This window comes from Chelon labrosus (assembly GCF_963514085.1).
Source record: "Chelon labrosus genome assembly, chromosome: 7".
Taxonomy (NCBI): Eukaryota; Metazoa; Chordata; class Actinopteri; order Mugiliformes; family Mugilidae; genus Chelon; species Chelon labrosus.
In genome coordinates, this window is record NC_140343.1 from 4229256 (window position 1) to 4238068 (window position 8813).

Consider the following 8813-nt stretch of genomic DNA (forward strand, 5'->3'; position numbering starts at 1 on the left):
GTTCATTTCTGAACGGGCTGGCAGGTCTCAGGACGGATCCACAACATAATTTACCCCGAGGAGCTGCTGCCTAGCTGCGAGTCTGATCCAGCGGACACCTGCAGCTACTAACACCTCGGCTTCTCTCTGACCTTTGTCCTTGCTTTCTCATACAATGCAAAACAGCTCAACAAAAAATAAATCCTAAAACGTGATGATGCTATAAAAGGCTCATCATTTTCACACGTTATCTAATCTTTTTAGTAAATTAGTTTAGCTTCTCTTCACGTGTATTTTCCCAGTGCTTGAGGATCCTGGTCACTGCTGTTTACAGTAAACAGAATCCTGTTGGGTCAAGGGCAGCTTAGGAAATGCTTCTGGGAATACACAGCGTGGAGAAAGAAAAAACAAAAGGCCTAAGGTCAGATAGAGACGATGAAATGAGTCAAACTCTTGAATTCTTTTTAAAAAAAAATTCTAGATAAGTGTCTCTAATTGTTCTTACTACATACAGATGAATCATTTCACATCATCCAACGTCCTTCTATCCTCTATAGTCAATTTACGAAGTCTGCTTTGAGACAAGTGCTATAAACTGAGTCAGTGAATATATCTGTTTACCACTGCAGATAAAATGGCTTCGGGGTGAATTCACGAGCTGCGACTCTTCTCACGTTGATGGGAACCTGCTGATGTGGCAAAATCAGGGGAATTGCACTTCTCTGCTTATGTCTTTATCGACCGATGAGTGGTGGAAGGGCATCGACATGCTGTTTAAGATTATGCACAAAATCTACAGGACAAGGGGTGTAATATACAGTGCATTCAGGAAGTATTCAGATCCCCTACACTTTATTCACTTTTGATGGTTTTTTTTTTTTTTTTTTTTTTTAGCAAATATTTCTAATATTCTATTTTCACTTTCTTGGGGCACTTAAGGCTCATTTAGGGTGCTGTGGGACATAAAAAATGTAACCTACGTACGTAGCCTATGCCGGTACGAGTCATTTACACCTGTGTGCTCGTCAGTCTGGCTCGCTCTGTAACAACTCCACCCAAACACTAGTCGGCGCTGTGTCTTTTTTGCCAGTCGGGCTAATTTTCGTTTCCACTTCCTGCTTCACTTTCAACAATGGCGACTGAAACTTTCACCGAAATTTCGCCCAAGACGAGTAAACGTTTGCTACTTCCGAATGTCGTCAGTTAACCTTTCCTCGATGTGTTCCATCAATCAAACAATCAATTCGAAATTCGCGGAGATGGAGAAGCAGCCGGAAACACTAAACCGGAAACACGCTACTACCAGGCGAACCAATCACAGCTCTTGTGGTCCGTGTCTCTGCGATGTGTTCCAGAAAACTCGGAGGTCTGAAATTTCCGACCTCCTACTAGGAAAAGTGCTCTGGAATGCCACTTGAAGCCAGAGGTCCTACTAGCGAAGTCGGGACACATCGATCTACCCCGACTTGCAGCAGCCTAACGTCACAAAACAATGGCGGCGCCGATGGAGATGTACACCGTGAATGTTAAAACATAATTCACTAAAAATGCATTTATCCGTTTTATTTTTGGTCATACTAGATATCACCATATTACACAACATGACTTTTGCGTGAGGATATATCCCTATAATCTCTCTGCATAAAGTTTTTAGATGAAGTGTAGCCTAAAGGAACAAACGAGTCTTACAAAAAGAGAGGAGGTTTGTTGAGCGTCTACAGAGAGAAGTATATTACTTATTGCTGGTTGAAAAACTTTGGGACACCTCAATTTCGATCATTGTCAGTAACTTCAGAAACAAAACAAATATTATCTTATCGCGGTCAGCCATGTTTGTTGTTTATGTTCAGCTTCGTTCTGCCAGAATGCTTTGAGGTCGCATCCAAGTGGGATAAATCCGACATCCCAGCTTTCTAGAATGCAGCATTATTTACATTTCTGGGAAGGTGTACGTCAGGCGTAGCTACGGTGTCAAATTGACCTTTGGCTAAGCCCCGCCCTAGAATGTAGATTGACCAATCACAGCCAAGAGAGCTCCCACAGGGGTCCGACACTTTTTCACAGCGCTCCATTGACTTTAACGCAGGCGTCTCATATTTTCGGTCTCGGCAGGCTATACTGTCGGTATATATCCAGCATCCAGGGTATGGATAAGCCCAATGATGTGCGCGCAAAACCCTGTGGAGCTAACCAAAACATCACCGTTACAGCTTAAGTTGCATAGTTGTTGATACGCTAGCACACGCTGAAGAAATACAACGCATACGTGTGTAACGTTAGTCCGTTTGCTTCGTAATAACGATTATAGAAGTGAATAGAGACGTACCCAGCTTTGCATGAACAGTGTTGCTCCTTGATATTGATACCAGAGCCTTATAGATAACCAGAAAACCACAGCCCAGAAGAGAATGTCGGACGTAGCAACAGTAACCAAGGGGGGCGGGGCTTAGCCAAAGGTCAATTGACGCAGGAGTCTAAATCACCTATTAGTGTAGATTTCAATGGTTGTAGCATCATTCTGCAACATGACTAAAAAAAAAAAGCAAATGGGGTCTGAATACTTTCTGAATGCACTTACTAGTGGTATTCAAACTTATTTTTCCATTTAAAAACTACATTTAAAAATAAAAAGAAGTAATTAGCTCAGTCAGATTATTAGAAAATACTTTGGTTAGATATAAAAGTCATGTTCCTCACTATGAATTATGTTCCACACTGTCTCTCCGTCCTCTGAGGCCTTCTGTGAGGACACCAGAGTTAGTTACTCTCTTCTACAGTCAACCTGGGATAAAACTGCCCAGGGGCTTTTCACCACATAACTCCCGGAGTCTATTTTCATCTGCTCTGCACGCAGAGAGGTAAACTCGTGTATTGTTAGATTAATGTCACTCCCCTGCTCCACAGGGTCTCCTGAATCTATTTATTGCGCATCAGCGTAATCTGTGTGGAGTTCACAAACTCCAGCGGCTTATAATTTAATCTACAAAAGAACACAAGTGCACCGCCCAGGTTTTACTAGGGCAAGGTACGTAATCTGTCAATGCCGCCGGGTTGTTCATTTGGATTAATGTTGCGGCCCGACCCGAAGTCGCTCGCCCACTTTTACTGCTCCAGACTTATGCTGGCAGTCATGTTACATCTATAGTAAAAGAAGTCTGTTCTGACAGTCTGGATTGCTTTGTTTCAGTTCCAGGTGTGGAAGCCTGTTAGCAATATACACCGATCAGCCACAACATTAAAACCACTGACAGGAGAAGTAAATAACATTGACCGTCTTGTGACAATCCAATGTTCTGCTGGGAAACTTTGGACCTGGCATTCATTGGTGTGGATGTTACTTAGACATGTAGCACCCACCTAGACCAGACCAGGCACCCCCACCCCATAGCAATGACACTCCTTGATGGCAGCAGCCATCCCCAGCAGGATGCAGCTTGACACAGACACACACACAAAAACACTTTAGGAACAACTAAAAAAAAACATGAAGAACAGCACAAGGTGTTGACCTGGCCTCCAAATTCACTAAATCCCAAACTGATCAAGTATCTGTGGGATGATCCACAGAGGCCCCTCCCCTCAAAGCCCCCCTCCACTAACAATATTCTGTTGCCAGACATCACAGGACACCCTCAGAAGGCCCATGTCCATTCTCTGATGAGTCACCACAAGGAGAGACCTACACAATATTAGGAAGGTGGTCATAATGTTATTCCTGATCTGGATAGATAAATATTAAAGGGATGTTTGCACATTAGTATGCATGAAAGATAATTCCAGGTCAGGATGTTGTTTTTGCAAACGCTATTGAATTTTTTGCTGCAGGAGCATCAGCCAAAGTATATTACACTTTAAACTAAAGAACAAATTAATAATGATGGGGCACAACTACCTGAGTTTCTCCGAAGCCATGCAAGTGATTTAACCGAAAGCTTTGCTAACATGCTGACCAGTCAGAAGGCTAAAATGTAAAGCAGCTTGGTCATCCCGCTGATGAGCACTTTGGCAAACGGGAGCAAAAGTCAGCAGTTAAAGCAGCACTAATGGTTTCTGGCCACTTACGGGCATGTTATGCATTCATAAAGCTGATTAGGTTTATGTGTGAGCAATGGTCGATGTTGGCTACTGAGTCAGATGACAACGCTGTGCTCATTTGTCACTTTGACATCAGTGATAGCCACGTGATCTATTAACTGTGATAAAAAAATAGTGCATCTTTAGCTTACATGTCAGTCAATTAAGCAGAATCAACCGCAGCCAGTTACTGAGACAGTACGACATGCCTCTTAAAACCTTCTGGATCCGCCCAGATCTCCGCTTTCACTTCCAGCTGGGCCCAAAAGTCCTCGCTGTCCTTGCCACCGTCACTCATCTCAGATGTAAAGAGACGGCTCTTAACGAGCCTCCTCAATCTCCGGCCAAGCATCAGACTCAAACTCGGACTCCTGCCAGATTACACTGCGAGTAAATCTGCTCATCACTGGCTGGACGCGACTATTAAAAGCACACGCGTGTTCGGGGTGATAAGGGCATACCGCTGGCTTGCATCAGCTTCGGGAGAACATTATGCTCGGTGATAAAATTAGACCTTGTCATGTACTGTAGGCTAAATCCAGACATGATGAGATGTGACTGTAGTGAATAGGCTTTTGTGTGGCACTGCTAAATTTCCTGTTTGTCGTAATGCTAGGCAAAGGAAGGGAGGAATTCTTTAACGACTAATTATGGGGATTTTGTACCGAGCTGGGGCGACCAGTGCAATCAGGAACACACACAGTCCTAGCTTGTGTAAACTTTCCTTAATATATCAAATTAAAAGCAGAGTTTTTAGAATATAAGCAGAGTTATACTTAAGGAAAGCGTAGGAAGAGGAAACAGAAAAGGAAAAGCAAACTGGCTGCCAAGTTTTTGTAATCATGATACATATCCACACTGGACGAACACATGCAAACCTTTCAAGACAAATCCAGCGATGCAGGTGTACAGTACGTATTCTAGTGTCTTTTTCCTACCTGGGGCGGTTGGGCCAAGGTGCCAAAGCTCTTTGTTACTTTCAGCTTTAACTGCACAGCGCTGACAAACTGAGTCTCTTATCACTCATCCCGCCTTTAGCCATTTATGTAATCAGTTTGTTCCAGGGATTTGTTTTGAATTGCAGGAAGCGGCTTCCCTCCGAGGCCCGTCAGCGCGTCGACTAAAAGCATTTCTCTTCAGTGGGATTTAACGCCGCGTTGTCACATGAATGTATCAAGCACGCGGCGACTGGTGCCGCTGAGCCACGGCGGTGCACTTGCTCACTTATTTGCACCGTTTCCATGTGGTGACAATACTGATGAACGCCGCAACGGAGGACTTTTAATCTTTTCTCTGAAACCATTTGCAAACACAACTTGTATGTTCCTGTATTTTTTTGTCAAGCTTCAACACTGATTTTGTCACTTTTACTGACATCTGGGCAGGTTTTGTGTTTTGCTGCATAGATTTTTAGATATCGACACCTGTCCACCATATCCAAAAAAGGTTCAAAACAGGCAACTGGACTTGTAGAGTTTTTTGAGAAGACGTTTCACCACTCATCCAAGTAGCTTCTTCAGTTCTAGGGGACTGGTGGGAAGTCTGAGGTTTTAATAGGAACTCCTCCTGAAACTTGCTTGTTATGTTAACAACCAGAAACCGGTGCAGCTAATTTCCATTAACGGTTGGGTAGCTGTTGTTGAGGGGGGACTGTTTTTGCCCATGTCCTCTTCCCTATGAATGGTGCTCTAACGACTCTTGTCCGTCTCAAAAAACTTTACAAGTCCAGTTGCCTTTTTTGAACCGTTTTTGGATATACCATGACCTGGATGACTGAGAACCTTCACAGACAACTGTCCACCATGTTTAAAATCATCATCAGCAACGTGTCTTTTCGTATAATCAGTGTTCCGGTCACGGTGGACAATCCTCAGACCTGGATGTCACCAGCTTTCGTGTAATCCACTTTCTGCCAAGCAAAAGATATATGCATGAAAACAAAATTGCACGTTCTCCAGATTACCAATATGGCATTACCTCGACTGTAATCTTTTTGTCTGGTGGCAACATTTGGAACAGACAAGAATTACATCCATATACAACTAAAGTGCATTAGCAAATACATTTTTGGGGGAAATGTCATGCCACCCAGATTATCCTTTTTTTTTTTTTCAGATGGGATAAGCAGGAAACATGAGGAGAGACAGCAGAGAGGATCACATGCAACAAAAGTCCCCGTCTGGAGTTTAACTGGGCTTGTTGCATAATATTCATCTTGGAGCGCTGGTGCACAGGGTGCTTGTGGATTAAGCTTTATCAATATAACAGAGTGCCACACGTTGAATAGGTTAGAAAACTGCTCACGGCCAACACAGTACATTCAAATTGAATGTGTCTGCACAAAATTCACTGTCAGTATATATTTCCCCGTTTTTATGCACGATTAAACAATTCATTGTTATATTTTGCATGAATTCTAAGCACACTTTGAGAGAGAAAAGCTTGTTTGCTTTCTAGCAGAGACTTGGTCTCATGTCTATAGAGTTAATACAAAACTACTGCCAGAAGCCAGCTAGCTTAGCTTAACTAACAGGGGTAAACTGCTAGTTTTACCCCGTCCAGAGATTACATAATAGTCAGAGCAGGATACCTAAAACTGAATAACCAGACGTAAGGAGGTTTATCTCCATCCTGTTTCCAGTCATTGCGCTAAAGACAGGCATTTTTCCAGATCTTGTGGAATTTATAGAAAGATTTTGGTCATGGAAAACTGTAAAAATACATTTTAAAAGTTGATGCTATCTATGGGATGTGACATTTTCAATCAAAACCAAAACATTTCCATGAACATAAAGGGTGCAGGATGAGGACACTAGTCTCTAGTGACCACATCCAGAGTGTAAAAGGAGAAGGTTTCTTAGAGGAGAACAAAAAAAAAACTGCTATTGCTGCTGAACTGACCCTGTGTCATGTGTAGCGCCATGGTCAATGATAGACAAGGATAGGGGTAAGGAGGATTAAAATGCTGAAACATCCGTGTTATGGAATGACTTGTACACACCTCAGCCTGAGGTGGCACTTGTGGGGGCTTCAAAGCCCCACTCCATCTTTGATAGCTCTGGTGAGTGACATTTACTGGACAGAGAAGCCCTCGGAGCCAGAAGCATCAAGGGAGGAAAGGTGGGAGGGCGTGAACTGATTTCTAATAGAACTCACAGGAAACGGTACTGAGAGCATGCATGAATAAGCAATCATACATCTGTACATGCATAATGCACAAACACCCATAGAATGACAAGTGTTAGCAGAACCCTCCTGTGTGAAGCTTTCACTGCCGTCTACGATATTAGCCACAGAGACGTCAAATCACTTCATCAACAGTGTTTCCCTGATTTAGCAGTAAGCCTCCATTCAAAGCTGCACATCATAATCTGCCATGTGAACCATTAAGAATAACAGAGACCCGCATAATGCATGGAGCTCAGTGTCCACGGCGGAATTACATAACACTCTGTCATCCAATAAATGAATATGGATCTTTTACCTTGAGTCCGGTGTGTGTGAAAGCAGCTGGACTATTTCTCCCCTTCTTTTTAATCACTGCCTATCCCCAACGCACGTTTTGGCAGATCGCAGCCTCCGTCTAGCCAATGGTGGTGTGTGTTTGTATGGAATTGTGCAGCTCAGGACTGAAGATATCTAGTGTTTCGGATGCCAGCGAGTGGGAGCTACATGCAGCATGCTCATTGGTGTGAAAACGTGGGGGGAGAGTGCAGCCGAGAAGGATAGAGACAGAGGCAGAGGGGGTGGAAGCACGGAGAGATGGAGAGGGAAGGGAGCTTTGTTTGCACAGGGAAATCTCCAAGGACAACCCTGAGCACATCTGTGAAGTGCTGGAGTGCTGTTCACTGATGTTGTGCTTGATGAGATGGAAACGTAAATGTGTTGTGCGGGAGGGTAAGCTGAGGGTGGAGGTAAAGGTCTGAGCTGAGGCTGTTTAAGGCAAAGGTTGGAGGACAATACTACTGCAAATCTTGAATAGGAAAGCAATCTAATTACATACTTAATCTTAATTAAGATTGCAAGAGCTAGTTGACTCATTATTTGATGACAATTTTGAATGAGCCTTTCTGTGTGGAGTTTGCATGTTCTCCCACTGTCCAAAGACATGCTGGTTAGGTTCATTAGTGATTCTAAATTGACCGTAGGTGTGAGTGTGAATGGTTGGCCTAAAGTTGTGTAATGCAATAATGTGTACGAGTGCCTGAATCAGCACTTGTGTTCTAATGGTCAACATCTGTTTACCACTTAGCGGCAAGGAACCATATATGGTAACTTCATTGGTCTTGATTTTCTACATGAAATTTGATTTTGAAAAATGTTACAAAAGTTAAAAAAAAAGTCTTCTTAGGCCCTACAGTAAGCGCCCTATAAAGGGTTGATGTAATGAACAAGCTACGAGACGAGGGCTTTGTCGGCAACCATCACATATGTTGCAGGTACCTCTTGTTGCTGAAGATAGTTTGCCAGAACCAGCTGAACCAGTTTTGGACAGATCCTTCCATGATGGTATTCCACGATGGACAAGAATCTAAAACGTGTACAATGCACTGAAACCTTCGGGTATTGAGAATCATTCCATTCAGACATTCCTGCATGCCCCGCCGTCTCACATTAACGAGTTCCATAAAAAACACCACATAAGGTACAAGCAGGTTACGTGAATTCATCACATAAAATGTGCATAACACAGGATATACACATTGGCGCCACGGAGGTAAGATTATCTGAACAACAACAACATCCGAATGGATTATCTC